Here is a 15,523-nt window from a genome sequence, read left to right on the forward strand (position 1 = left end):
CCTCTCTCCATCTCCACACCCTCCATCTCCTTTCCCAACACAACTTCCACCATCTATCCCTCCCGGATGATGAGCTTCGCCCTGACATCTACCCTTCCTACCAACTCTAACCCCCTCTTCCTGCCTCCCCCTCAGAGCTCCCTCTCCTCCCCCTCCCTCCTTCTGAGCGGCTTTCCCCTCCTACTCCCCCTCCATCTCTTGTGCCTCCTTTCAGTGTCTCTGTGCTCCCTCCTGCCCTGTCTTCCCTTTTCCTCTCCCGCCCCACGTGTCTCCTGCCTCTTCGTGAACCCATGGTTGCCCCTCCTCTCTTCATCCCGCCGCTTCCTCAGCTGCCCCATGCTCTCCCCTCCTTTTCCATCCTCTGTGAGCTTTCCTTCGGCAGGTCCCACCTGGTAGTTTTACTCTTCGTCGTGTGTGCTCCAAGTGGGTTTTAAGTGTGTTGTTTCGGAGTGTTTTTAATACTGTGTCCAACTTTTAACCTGTGCATGCGCATTCAGGGTCTTCTCTGTGTTTCAAGAATCGCCAACTGTGTTTTTTAACTTTCTTAACTGTCCCCCATGATCGTCTACATGTCAATGTCTTTTTAACTTCATTTTCTCCCCTTACTCTGTTTTATGTTTCCCTTTTTATCTCCTTATGTATGTATCATTTTATTCTTGTTTTAGTTGTCGTGTCACTCGGCTGAAGAGCGGCAGATTGTGCCGCTGACAGCCCTCCCCTGCCCATATGGGGCAGGGGAATGAAATCACAATAAAGAAAAAAAAGAAGCCTTCAGTAGTTTGAATCTTTTATTTAGCTGGCAGTAGTGGCGCTCGCTGTATTGCAGTAGTTCGAGTAACGAAGATTTTTGTGAGGTAAGTGATTTGTGAAAGGTATAGGTTAATGTTAGTCAGGGGCAGTCTTTTGTAGGGATTATTGAAAGTCAGATTGCGTTGCGCTAAAAATATTGTGTGTCAGTTTAGTGTTGATTAGAATAAGTGAAGAGAGTAATGTCTGAGTACGTTCAGTTTTACTCAGCTTTCTGAAAAGCAAATAATGTAAGAGGTTTATCTGCACAGTAATTCATTAATTTTTCTAAGGGGATGTTTCAAAATGTAGCAGGCGATACAATTTTTTTCTTTCATCGTTTTGTTGAGGTTGTTAGTGAGAAAAAGTTTCGTTAATGTTTGAAACTATGTCTAAAGTTTGTTGCAAGTTACTAAGTGCCTATTCACGCGTTGAAGGCTAGCCTGATTTTTCACCGCCATCTCCAGCCCTTTGACAGATAGCTACGTTATTCTTACCACACAGCGGTGCTATCCAGGCAGTAAGTGATACTTGTACCAAGTAGAAATTGGTTCAAATGGCTGTGAGCACTATGGGACTTAACTTCTGAGGTCATCAGTCCCCTAGAACTTAGAACTACTTAAACCTAACTAACCTAAGGAAATCACACACTTCCATGCCCGAGGCAGGATTCGAACCTGCGATCGAGGCGGTGGCGCGGGTCCAGACTGTAGCGCCTAGAACCGCTCGGCCACCCCGGCCGGTTAGAAATTGGTCCAGTGATTTAGGAGGAGACATACACACATACATATATATGTACACCCGTTTTTACAATCTGTGTGTATCTGTTTAGTTACTAGTTGAGTTCTCATTGTTGCCCTGGTACGTATTTATTCCAGTTCCACTAACCAGTCTGCTCCTTCCTCCTACTTTCCACCCACCTCTTTTTCCCCATATCTTCGTCCACCTCCTCCACCCAGAGTGTCTATCCCCTCCTGTTCCTCTGTTTGTCCATCTACTATTCCCACTCTCTCTGCCCATCTACTCCTCCACACCCTCTCCGTCCATCTGTCCCTTCCCCTCTTCCCATCTGCTTCCCCCCTCTGAGTTTCCCCTCCCATTCACTGTGTCCATTTCCTACTACCTCATATCTATGTCTGCATCCTCCTTCCCACTCTCTGCCTGTCCATCACTTTCTCGCCCCTTCAATCTCCACTTTATCGTCCCCATCCCAATAGAAGGTTGCTGGTTCTTAGCCCCATAGTATTTCTTTGCATATAGTAATATGTGTACCACGTTTCGTAGAAGTCATTAAGGAGCTTTCTAGCAACGGATTTGCCGCCTTATGCACAAGTCACATATATTTAACTAATTTCCCACGTATTTGTACACATATTTCATCTGTTCAAAAATGGGTCAAATGGCTCTAAGCACTACGGAACCTAACACCTCAGGTCATCAGTCCCCTACACTTAGAGTTACTTAAACCTAAGAAACGTAAGGACATCGCACACATCCATGCCCAAGGCAGGATTCGTACCTGCGACCGTAGCAGCAGCGCGGTTCCGGACTGAAGCGCCTAGAACTGCTCGGTCACAACGGTTGGCTATTTCATCTGTGTCTGTAGCGAATTTCGTCCTTCAGTTTCGATTTCTGGCAGCTCATCTTCTATGACGACATATCTTCTGAACAATGTGTCTTACAGTGGTATAATTTTGCCGGTACATTCATTAGTATACTGTTACACTATCTGCAAATTGTATTGCCAATAGAGTTAGGAGTAAATACATAATTAAAACGTATTGCATGTTGTGGCAGTTTTTAACGCGTCTCAGAGTTTATGACACTATATTTCCTAAGCTATGTGTCATAGAATGGCATTTGTTAATGCAGTTAATAGCGAGAATCAAGCATTATGCGGCAGTTTTTCACGGATCTCATTGTTTATGACATCATATTTTATGAATTTTGTACTATTTTATAATTTTGCTAGTACATTCAGAGGCATATGTGAATTCTGTATGCATAATGTGACGCGAATACAGTTAGTTATAAAGAAGTAGTAAATTAAAACGGCATGCCTCATGCGGCAGTTTTACTGCATGAACATCGAAAATGTAGTAACGGATAAACTGTTTTTCCTTTCATCATTTTGCGGGGGTTGTCAGAGATGAATTACTGTAAAGGTTTGAAATTATGTGTAAAGTTTGTTACTAGTGTCGAAGTGCCACACAGGGTGGCTGCAGTATGGGTATTCACGCGTCGTGGACTTCACGGCTTTCTCACGCCACCCCCACCACTTTGATAGCTAGGTGGTTCTTAATCCCACAGAGATTCCTTCCAGAAAGTAAGTGATGTGTGTGCAGTCCTAAAGCAAAACGGCAACAAGAAGGCGCTGACTCTCGCGCCAGTGGAAAGAGCGACCAGCACCACACCTCCAGAAAGACAGAGTTCAGCGTCCCCTGTCAACGTCGATTCAACCAGCTACGAACAGTTGTGAGATGGTATTCTTACGAAATTTCAGGCTGTTGTGGGCTGAGTAACGTTTTTAACCTGGGACGTCAACATGGGACGCAATTAACAAATGTTACCTCCTCATTTACAAATTAAATTGTGCTTCTGTCAGTGGTTTATTCGTCATTTCTGGTCCACTTATCCTTACAAATGTTTCCACAAAGAATCATTGCGCTACCATCACAAGTTTTCCAAGCAGGCCATCTCAGCTACGTAAAGTTTGATTATAACCACCCAATAGTATTACACCATCAGCCAGTGCTCGGGACACGACGCATGTTTTAGGCTTCCGTTCACCTGTATGAAGGCTTGTGGGCTCGTCCAACAACGTGGTGGAAACGTTATTTACCTGACCAGGTGACAGATATCCAAGGTCCACACTCGATGGCCCTGTGCCCACTGCAATTGTAACTGACGATCTTGTTTGGTCAACATGGGTACACTTCGCGGTCGTCTAGTTCAGAGACCCATGCCGAAGAATATACCGTGAGCAATGTGCGCCGAACCACTTGTGCCTGCGCTAGTATTGTACTCTGTCGTCAGATCTGCCACAGATCGCCACCTACGTTGTTCTAGAGAACGGGCAAGTCTTTGAGCTCCACGTTCTGTAATGATGTATGGCCGTCCAACACCTCGTCGCCTTCTCGTGGTTTCACCCTCCTTAAACGATTTTCAATAGACGCTCATCACCGTAGCACGTTAACAGCCGACAAGTTTCACCGTTTCCGACATGCTCGTTCTCCTCGCAGGTGCCGGGCCATAATAAAGACATCGAAGACGTGCTTAACTTGTTCTTAAAATTAATTAAGAAGTTGCGTAGCACCGGGTATCTTAAAGGTGAAACACACACGCACACACACACACGCAAAAGACGTGCAGAGGAAAGCGTCTAAACAAATTATGTACGCTGAAGCGGCAAATAAACTGGTACAGGCTTGCGTATTCAAATACAGATATATGTAAACAGGCAGAATATGGCGATACGGTCTGCAACGCCTACGTAAGTCACGTGTCTTGTTAGATCGGTTACTGCTGCGAAAATGACAGGTTATCAAGATTTAAGTGAGTTTGAACGTCGTGTTATAGCCGGCGCATGAGCCATGAGAAACAGGATTTCCGAGACAGCGATGGATCGGGGATTTTCCCGCACGACCATTTCACGAGTGTACCGTGAATATCGGGAATCCGGTAAAATATCATATCTCCGACACCGCTGTGGCCGGGAAAAGATCCCGCAAGAACGGGGTCAACGACGACTGAAGAGAAGGTTCAACTTCACAGAAGTGCAACCCTTCCGCAAATTGCTGCAGATTTGAATGCTGGGTCATCAACAAGTGTCAGCGTGCGTACCACGCAACGAAATATCATCGAAATGGGCTTTCGGAGCCGAAGGCACGCTCGTATACCCTTGATCACTGTACGACACAAAGCTCTATGCCTCACCTGGGTCCGTCAGCACCGACATTGGACTGCTGATCACTGGAAACATGTTGCGTCGTCGATCGACTCTCGTTTCAAATTGTATCGAGCAGATAGAAGTGTACTGGTATGGAGACAACCTCATGAATCCATGGACCCTGCATGTTAGCATGGGACTGTTCAAGTTGGTGGAGGCTCTGTAATGGTGTGGGGCGTGTGCAGTTGGAGTGATATGGGATCCCTGATACGTCTAGATACGACTCTTACAGGTGACACGTACGTAAGCATCCTGTCTGATCACCTGCATCCATTCATATCCGTTGTGCATTCCAACGGACTTGGGCAACACCAGCAGGACAATGCGACATCCCACACGTCGAGAATTGCTGCAGATTGTCCCCAGGAACACTCTTCTGTGTTTAAAAAGTTCCGCTGGCCACCAGACTCCCCAGACATGAACATTATTAAGCATATCTGGGATGCCTTACAACGTGCTATTCAGAAGAGAACTCCACCCCCTTGTACTCTTGCGGATTTATGGACAGCCCTGCAGGACTCATGGTGTCAATTGCCTCCAGCACTACTTCAGACATTAGTCGAGTCCATCATGCCACGCCGTGTTGGGGCACTTCTGCGTGCTCACGGGGGCCCTACACCATATTAGGCAGGTGTACCAGTCTCTTTGGATCTTCAGTGTATATACAACAGCGGTGAGCCAAACACCTGTATCACACAAGTATGAGAGAGAATTAACTGAAGAACACAAGTACAGTTAAAGTCCGAACACATGCTATGTCGTCCCACTCTGACGCGTAACTATCCCAGTTTGTGAGTGGAACCTGACTTAGCACGGCTGAGGCCCAAGGGACAGAGGCCGCCCGTGGGCGGGGCCGCCAGGGATGCCGTCTGGCGGTGGCGCTGCCGCCGGTGAAGCAGGCACCCTCGTCTTGCATTCTCACGGGCGGAGCCGAATGCGGAAGTTACGGTCGTGGTGTCGACGTATGTGGATGCACCGCCACTGATTGATCGTCCTTTCCTTCAGAATAAAACGAGCATGGTCTCCCGCCCTCAGAATCATCTTCGACAAAATATATGGCATAAACAAAGAGTATTTAATAATAGATACTCAGTCGTGTGTGTATACGACAAAATGTGACACCTGTCCAGAAACGTACATACGTATGCATGTAGAAATTTTAATATTTCTTTTAGAGAACATCGTAAGATAAGTAGCAATAAAACAGTTTTTCATTCACATTAAAAACCAGTGAACTCTCCCTCTCTTTGACAGTATTTAAAGCTGACAACAAAACGAAATAATATACTCTCCTGGAAATTGAAATAAGAACACCGTGAATTCATTGTCCCAGGAAGGGGAAACTTTATTGACACATTCCTGGGGTCAGATACATCACATGATCACACTGACAGAACCACAGGCACATAGACACAGGCAACAGAGCATGCACTATGTCGGCACTAGTACAGTGTATATCCACCTTTCGCAGCAATGCAGGCTGCTATTCTCCCATGGAGACGATCGTAGAGATGCTGGATGTAGTCCTGTGGAACGGCTTGCCATGCCATTTCCACCTGGCGCCTCAGTTGGACCAGCGTTCGTGCTGGACGTGCAGACCGCGTGAGACGACGCTTCATCCAGTCCCAAACATGCTCAATGGGGGACAGATCCGGAGATCTTGCTGGCCAGGGTAGTTGACTTACACCTTCTAGAGCACGTTGGGTGGCACGGGATACATGCAGACGTGCATTGTCCTGTTGGAACAGCAAGTTCCCTTGCCGGTCCAGGAATGGTAGAACGATGGGTTCGATGACGGTTTGGATGTACCGTGCACTATTCAGTGTCCCCTCGACGATCACCAGTGGTGTACGGCCAGTGTAGGAGATCGCTCCCCACACCATGATGCCGGGTGTTGGCCCTGTGTGCCTCGGTCGTATGCAGTCCGGATTGTGGCGCTCACCTGCACGGCGCCAAACACGCATACGACCATCATTGGCACCAAGGCAGAAGCGACTCTCATCGCTGAAGACGACACGTCTCCATTCGTCCCTCCATTCACGCCTGTCGCGACACCACTGGAGGCGGGCTGCACGATGTTGGGGCGTGAGCGGAAGACGGCCTAACGGTGTGCGGGACCGTAGCCCAGCTTCATGGAGACGGTTGCGAATGGTCCTCGCCGATACCCCAGGAGCAACAGTGTCCCTAATTTGCTGGGAAGTGGCGGTGCGGTCCCCTACGGCACTGCGTAGGATCCTACGGTCTTGGCGTGCATCCGTGCGTCGCTGCGGTCCGGTCCCAGGTCGACGGGCACGTGCACCTTCCGCCGACCACTGGCGACAACATCGATGTACTGTGGAGACCTCACGCCCCACGTGTTGAGCAATTCGGCGGTACGTCCACCCGGCCTCCCGCATGCCCACTATACGCCCTGGCTCAAAGTCCGTCAACTGCACATACGGTTCGCGTCCACGCTGTCGCGGCATGCTACCAGTGTTAAAGACTGCGATGGAGCTCCGTATGCCACGGCAAACTGGCTGACACTGACGGCGGCGGTGCACAAATGCTGCGCAGCTAGCACCATTCGACGGCCAACACCGCGGTTCCTGGTGTGTCCGCTGTGCCGTGCGTGTGATCATTGCTTGTACAGCCCTCTCGCAGTGTCCGGAGCAAGTATGGTGGGTCTGACACACCGGTGTCAATGTGTTCTTTTTTCCATTTCCAGGAGTGTATAAGCACATGTTGCATATTGATTTACCCTCTTTTTTAGTGTAATTATTTATTCTAACGCAAAAATCAGTAATATTATGCCGACAAACATGGTGGGAAACTGGGAATAACCCAAATTAAAAACAATTAGGAATGAAATCGTTGAAGGAATCTTCATTTTTTATGATGTATACCAATGTGATGTCTGACGTTGCACATAAACTGCACTGAAGTACTGCAGCAAGGAAACCAGCAGTTATCACCCTAGTAGATAAATTTGTTTACTGTCTTTTATGCAGTGCAGCTGATGCCCGTCATGGTTACATTACACACATCAAAAAATGTTTTGCATCACACCGCTTCCCAAAACTCCTGAAGATAGACATTGACTGTGAAGATTGTATCACAGACACAGTCCCTTTGACTGCTGAGCGATATTACTAAAACCACCCAAAGATGTAAACAACTATGCATGAGCAGCCCCTATTAGACGGAGGGGGTCCGACAGCCGATCAGTTCCAGTCATTCCACCAGGAAGGAGGTACACGGTTCGTGTTGCTATATTTCAACCATGCCTAGACGGTCAATATCGCGGTTGGATCGCGTCCGCATTGTTACTTTGTGCCAGGAAGGGCTTTCAACAAGGGAAGTGTCCAGGCGTCTCGTCGGAGTGAACCAAAGCGATGTTGTTGGGACATAGAGGAGATACAGAGAGAGACACCTTTACTTACTTTTAAGGGCTTCTCCACTCTTTAGTAGTTGGCCTGTATTCCCATACACCAGTTTTCACGATTTTGGCAGTCTTCCCCTTTCAGACCTCTCTTCCTCATCGTTCCAATTACTTCTACTTTCCATGTTAACTTCATCTGTCCACTCTTCCTCCTTCCTGGTGGCGACCATTCCAGGATTCCTATAGCCATACCGTTGAAGAGCTGTTCTCAGTTCTTTGCACAACTGATTTTTCCATATCCATTATCTCCCTTATTTCCTCATTTCTTCTCTACTCTGTCTTGGCTATGCTGGCTGCACTCCTTATTCAGTCCATCTCTACTGCCTGTACTCTGCTTCTCTGGCGCTTCCCCAGGGTTCATCCTCAGCACCGCATGTTAGTATACTTTCCACTACTGTCTGCAGAATCCTGTTCTTTGTTTTGATATCGCCCCAGCTCCGCAGAACTCCATTTAGCATTTTAATTGCTCCTCTTACTTGCTGGATGCTGCGTTCCACGTCTGCTTCACAGATTCCCAAGGAAATAGATAATTGATCCTAAGCGCTTAAACTGCTCTTCAGCTCTAATATTTGCTTGTGCCAGTACTGTATCCCTTTCATCTCCTCCCACTACTAGATATTCTGCTTTGCTCATATTTATTCAAGCCCGCCTCATTCAAATGCTTCTATTAACTTCTTTATTATGAATTTGACATCCACTGTACTTTGTGCTATCAGTACCTGATCATCGTAACAATGCCAGAAAGAAAATGCCATACCTCCTTGTGACTGATTCCACCGTGGCATATATATTTTAAACAGGTCGGTGTCACATTACAACCGTGTCTAAGTCCTTTCGATGTTTGAAATGTCTCATTCAACTTTCTCCCTACTTAAACTGCTGCAAAAGATTGGTTTTTAGTTGCAGACAGGTCATGGGTAGAGACTCACAGGACAGGAGGAAGTTATGTAGTCCCATCAAAATTCTTTTGGGCATTACTTTGGAAATAGCAGCTCTGATATGGCTGTTTTGAAAGCCATGGCCAGGGAGGTGCTTAGGCATTGGTATGCCGATTTCATCAACAGACCTGTTTAGCCAGCACAAGGTGGGATAGGCCATAAATTGCAGTCCTGGCAACATAGCAGACGTTCAGCTCAAATGTGAGACAGGCCAGGGGATTACTACATCGTTGCACCACGGAAGTGTTGATTCGTACTTGGTTGAGAGCACTGCTCCAGCACAACATGTCATTAACCAGTATTAATACTGGTTGATTTCAGCAGAGAGATCAGCAGTGTGGTAGCACCTACCCAAGGCAAGAGCCATATGAGTCACCACCAGGTTATGGGGCAATAAGCAGCCAATGCTGGTTTGGGTGGACATCTCTGCCAGATCAGCTCCCAGGACTAAGTCAGCCACTGGAGGCTTAGCACTGTGCAGTGGATGAGCTGTTTTCAGGCTCTCTTCGGCAGCAGCTGATCTTCTACCTTGGAGAGCAGCAGTTCGTGGACGGGGTTTTGAGGCTGCCTACACTCTTGCACATGTGTGAGCCCTCCAGCTCCTGCCGTCTTTGCCCACGGGGAAGAGTTCTTGCTCCAGGACCTGAAGATCTACACAAGAATCCTTGCAGTTGTACAGTCCATTGGCACTTGCTGCTTGGCACTATACTGTGCAAACTGGGGTGTGAATTGCTGTCAGCATCGCTCAGAGCAGACATCACAGCTAACCAAGCCACTACATATGCTACGTCCTGTGGCAATCTAGTGGAAGAGTTTGGGTATGGATGGAGAAATTTACGTGCTATCACGTGTAGCGCAAACAGTGAGGTCGTGTCTACAGTATTGGGGTGTTTTTCGTGGTTAAGGTGTGGTGCCCCTGTTGCACTTAAGAAAATGCTAAATACAAAAGGATATGGACACACTGTACAGCACTGTGTACCCCATACAGTAGAGGAACAGCTTGGAGATTATTGCACTCTGCCATAAAGCAGCATCTGTGAGTCAATGGTTTGTGGAGAACAAGTCCTGAAACGGGCTTGTGAAGATCTTATAATCTCCCACATTGGGTTATTTGTATGTTTCTGATATTTTTCGTAAACTTTTGTGTATTGTTACTGCAGAGTACGTGTTATACTGATGTAGCTACCACTGGTTTCAGCCATGTCCAGCATATGACAGTGATCTTTAATAGCTGGCAGTGCTTTTTGAATAGAGATTGGCACTGTGCTTTTGTGCCATTGCTCGGCATAGCACAATAACTTAGTTTGAAGCAGTGTGGGCGAGTCTGTAGTTGTTGTACGACAGCAACACTTCCACGACGTGTGTAAGACTGGAAATAATGTATCTGGAATAACTATATGCACTGCATTCTCATGTTATTAAGAACAGTAGTAGTGAGTTGGCAGCAGAGCATGCTTGCCTGCAGAAAGTGCGTTTGTAAGACTTGTATGTTTGAATAATATAATCAGGCTTACTGTCTGGCGGCCGGAGTGGCCGAGCGGTTCTAGGCGCTTCAGTCTGGAACCGCGCAAATACTACAGTCGCAGGTTCGAATCCTGTCTCGGGCATGGATGTGTGATGTCCTTAGGTTAGCTAGGTTTAAGTAGTTCTAAGTTCTAAGGGACTGATGACCTCAAAGGTTAGGTCCCATAGTGCTCAGAGGCATTTGAACCATTTTTTGCTTACTGTTCATGCTACATTCTTATGTTATCAAGTATAGTAGTGTGCGTGAGTCTGTCACTGCCACTTGTTAGCCACACTCGTATGACATATGCTTGTTCGGAAATAACATATTTTGGCTAATTATTTGAACTAAATGTGTATGGTTTTTGTTTCAGAGTGAAGTAATTAATGTTGTACAGTGGAATATGGGACATTGTTAACACTTTGTGTAGTTAAATTGGTTTGAAATGAGAAATGATTTCAGTCATGGATTGTGCAGTCTTTGATCCACCAGTAAGTATCATCCACTGAATCTTTCACTACCCACTTCCTCAAATTACCAAGAAAAGAACCCATATAAGGAGGTATTTGGAAGTGAAGAGAAGTAACATAGGACGTTGGTTAATCCACACTGCCCCAGTCACTTTATGGACTGGCCTGCCCAGAGTCTGAACCTGAACCCAATTGGAAACGTGTGGGATGAATTAGAATGTCGACTTCACTGCAGGCCCCAACGTCCAACATTATGTTCTCTGGTTTCTGCACTGTAAGTGGACTGCCATTCCTCCATAGACATTCAGACACATAACTGAAACTGTACCCTGCAGAGTTTGTCATCATAAAGGCAAAGGGTGGACACACGCCATATTAATTTCCACTAATGGATGACAGGATAATTTCGATCGGGTACTGTACACTAACTTTGACAGTAATGAAGACTGTCAAGTAAATGTTATTATTTTTAATGGGTGCAAATTTAAATTGAATAGACCCTTCTCGCACAGTGTTTCTGATGGTGTCAAGTATAATGTATTGTGACCACTGTGATGCTCGATCACTATCAGTGATTTGACATTCACTACTGGATAAATGCCTCATCTAGACTTTTCCACGCAGCAGTCTTCAGCTAAAACACTCTGTCGCATCTACACGTTTTCTAATGTAATCTACCCACCTTCCATAAGATCGCCAGCCCAGTCTTCTCTTGAAATCCACCAAAGAACTTCCTTGTCCATCTGCTGCCCGTTCGCCTGGCTACATTTACAACAAACGAAACTTTCATTCCATTTTCATTGGAGCCTACATTTACGTCTTAGACCTCAATCTGTACTCTATTTCACATGTTCGGTTATTTTTCTGTGCTGACAATGCCGACCTAACATCTGTTCATCTGCACCGATTTTTAATGAGTCCTCCAGTTATTCGATGTTTGTGCTACGTTTGAGCCGTACTACACCAAAACACGCTTCTAAATAGACATCTATCAGTGGACATCTGTGAAATCATCTGTTTCTCTTCAGGCTGTAAGTTGTGGAAAAACGTAATAAGAAGATGAATGTCGATATAACTGGGCTATAAGTGTATGTGTGTGGGAAAAACATAGGCTGTGGATGATTTTTATGATGTAACCTAGAAACGGTATTCCTCCTTATTCTCTGCACATTTCCGCTACGTACGTCCCTCGAAAAAGCCACATTCACAAAGAACGCAATTCGCATGAGGATGAGGTGATGGCTACACTGAAAAAAGAAACCCTGTACCCCAAATGTAGCAGTGCACCACGGACTGTAAGTAGCTGAAAAGAATATGTGTCTGTTGGGAATGACTGATAAGGATGATGTGATACTTATACAACCGAAGGCTTCGATGAGGATTTCAGAAACAGTACTGTTTCCTGATAGCACTAGCATGCTGTTGGAGGGCTGTAAGTAAATTATGCCTAACTTGCCCAACATTGTAGCTGCAAATGCATAACGTATTGTATTACCAACTTTAAAGTACGCGTCATGAATTTTGAGAAAAATAGTAATGATCTACCAGACCTCAAATCAGTTAAAGCTCCAATAGTCAGAAACTTAACTTCAGATAAAACGAAAATACTTTCGAATCGCTTAATTCTACTATGCTGATGAAATTCATTGAAATGAAAAGAATAAAAAACAGTACTGTTCACCCTTGAATAATTTAACCTTACTTGATTGTGTAGGCACTGAAATGTGTTGGAAAATATCAAAGCTGGTCGAATGAAGAGGATATGGGCATGTTTACCAGCTCCAACTTTCTTGATATGGGTTTTACGAATCATACCATGAATGATTCGTACTGATAGGACATAGCCGACGTTTCCATATTTCCATATTTCGTTGTCCGTTGTTAAAGTGAGTAAATTTATGTGGTGTGTATTTACTTTTATTACTGTCTTCCATTAGGATTACATAGTTCCATGTTTCATTACTCTGCTTTGTTTTCTTTCAGAAAACTCTGTGTGTGTCAGGAAGCATTCTATAAGTCTCTGTCACTGGCACTGGAATACATCTTACTAAAAGTTAAATAAAAAAATTGAATTGCGTCGTGTCGATAAGATCTGCCCCGACGGCCACAAGCATTTGTTTTGTCGTTGGAAACTTTTCCCTCTGTGATGATCAGCAGAGAAAGAATGCCAACTATTATCCTGCAGGATAGTCATTTGAGATAATGCAACATGAATTTGTATACAGTTTGTAGTCTGAATTTACGAGACGTAAGACTAGGGCCTAAAGCCCTTAGACTAATACACTCTGACCAGTGAACACTCTCTCTCTTTGACAGTGTTTAAAGCTGACAACAAAACGAAATAATATATAACCACATGTTGCATATTGATTTACCCTCTTTTTTAGTGTAATTATTTATTCTGACGCAAAAATCACTAATATTATGCCGACAAACATGGTGGGAAACTGGGAATAACCCAAATTAAAAACAATTAGGAATGAAATCGTTGAAGGAATCTTCATTTTTTATTATGTATACGAATGTGATGTCTGACGTTGCACATAAACTGCACTGAAGTACTACAACAAGGAAAGCAGCAGTTATCACCCTACTAGATAAATTTGTTTACTGTCTTTTATGCAGTGCAGCTGATGCCCGTCATGGTTACATTACACACATCAAAAAATGTTTTGCATCACACCGCTTCCCAAAACTCCTGAAGATAGACATTGACTGTGAAGATTGTATCACAGACACAGTCCCTTTGACTGCTGAGCGATATTACTAAAACCACCCAAAGATATAAACAACTATGCATGAGCAGCCCCTATTAGACGGAGGGGGTCCGACAGCCGATCAGTTCCAGTCATTCCACCAGGAAGGAGGTACACGGTTCTTGTTACTATATTTCAACCATGCCTAGACGGTCAATATCGCGGTTGGATCGCGTCCGCGTTGTTACTTTGTGCCAGGAAGGGCTTTCAACAAGGGAAGTGTCCAGGCGTCTCGTCGGAGTGAACCAAAGCGATGTTGTTGGGACATAGAGGAGATACAGAGAGAGACAGGAACTGTCGATGTCATGCCTCGCTCAGGCCGCCAAAGGGCTACTACTGCAGTGGATGACCGTTACCTACGGATTATGGTTCCAAGGAACCCTGACAGCAACGCCACCATGTTGAATACTGCTTTTGGTGCAGCCACAGGACGTCGTGTTACGACTCAAACTGTGCGGAATAGGCTGCATGATGCGGAACTTCACTCCCGACGTCCATGGCGAAGTCCATCATTGCAACCGCGACACCATGCAGCGCAGTACAGATGGGCCCAACAACATGCCAAATGGACTTGTCAGGATTGGCATCACGTTCTCTTCACCGAAGAGTGTCGCATATGCCTTTAACCAGACAATCGTCGGAGACGTGTTTGGAGGCAACCCGGTCAAGCTGAACGCCTTGGACACACTGTCCAGCGAGTGCAGCAAGTTGGAGGTTCACTGCTGTTTTGGAGTGGCATTATGTGGGGCCGATGTACGCCGCTGGTGGTCATGGAAGGCGCCGTAACGGCTGTACAATACGTGAATGCCATCCTCCGACGGATAGTGCAACCATATCGGCAGCATATTAGCGAGGCATTCGTCTTCATGGACGACAATGCGCACCCCCATCGTGCATGTCTTGTGAATGACTTCCTTCAGGATAACTACATCGCTCGACTAGAGTGTCCACCATGTCCTCCAGACATGAACCCTATCGAACATGCCTGGTATAGATTTAAAAGGGTTGTTTATGGACGACAGGACCCACCAATCACTGTGAGGGATCTACGCCGAATCGCAGTTGAGGAGTGGGACAATCTGGACCAACAGTGCCTTGATGAACTTGTGGCTAGTATGGCACGACGAATACAGGCATGCATCAATGCAAGAGGACGTGCTACTGGATATTAGAGGTACCGGTGTGTACAGCAATCTGAACCACCACCTCTGAAGGTCTCACTGTATGGTGGTACAACATGCAATGTGTGGTTTTCATGAGCAATAAAAAGGGCTGAAATGATATCCTTTCTTTCAGGAGTGCTAGTTCTGCAAGGTTCGCAGGAGAGCTTCTGTAAAGTTTGGAAGGTAGGAGACGAGGTACTGGCAGAAGTAAAGCTGTGAGGACGGGGCGTGAGTCGTGCCTGGGTAGCTCAGTCGGTAGAGCACTTGCCCGCGAAAGGCAAAGGTCCCGAGTTCGAGTCTCGGTCCGGCACACTGTTTTAATCTGCCAGGAAGTTTCAAAGTTTCGACTGAAATGATGTTTATGTTGGTCTCTATTCCAGTTTTCTGCACAGGTTCCGGAAATATCGGAACCGAGGTGATGTAAAACATTTTTTGATGCGTGTAGTATAAACTGTACAGTACCTATCGCCTGAAATGTGTTCTCAACACAACCCTGACTTGGCAGCAATTTCTTTTTTTTTTTTTTCAGCTCTGTACCA

At 45.8% G+C, this 15,523-nt stretch overlaps 1 non-coding gene across 1 annotated transcript; it reads left to right on the forward strand.

Annotated features, from left to right (window-relative positions):
* The first annotated feature begins 15,221 nt into the window (after positions 1-15,221).
* Positions 15,222-15,296, forward strand: Trnas-cga (transfer RNA serine (anticodon CGA)). Its single transcript has one exon. It is a non-coding gene; the product is annotated as a tRNA-Ser (tRNA).
* The last annotated feature ends 227 nt before the right edge of the window (positions 15,297-15,523 follow it).

This window comes from Schistocerca cancellata, chromosome 8 (genome assembly GCF_023864275.1).
Source record: "Schistocerca cancellata isolate TAMUIC-IGC-003103 chromosome 8, iqSchCanc2.1, whole genome shotgun sequence".
Classification (NCBI taxonomy): Eukaryota; Metazoa; Arthropoda; class Insecta; order Orthoptera; family Acrididae; genus Schistocerca; species Schistocerca cancellata.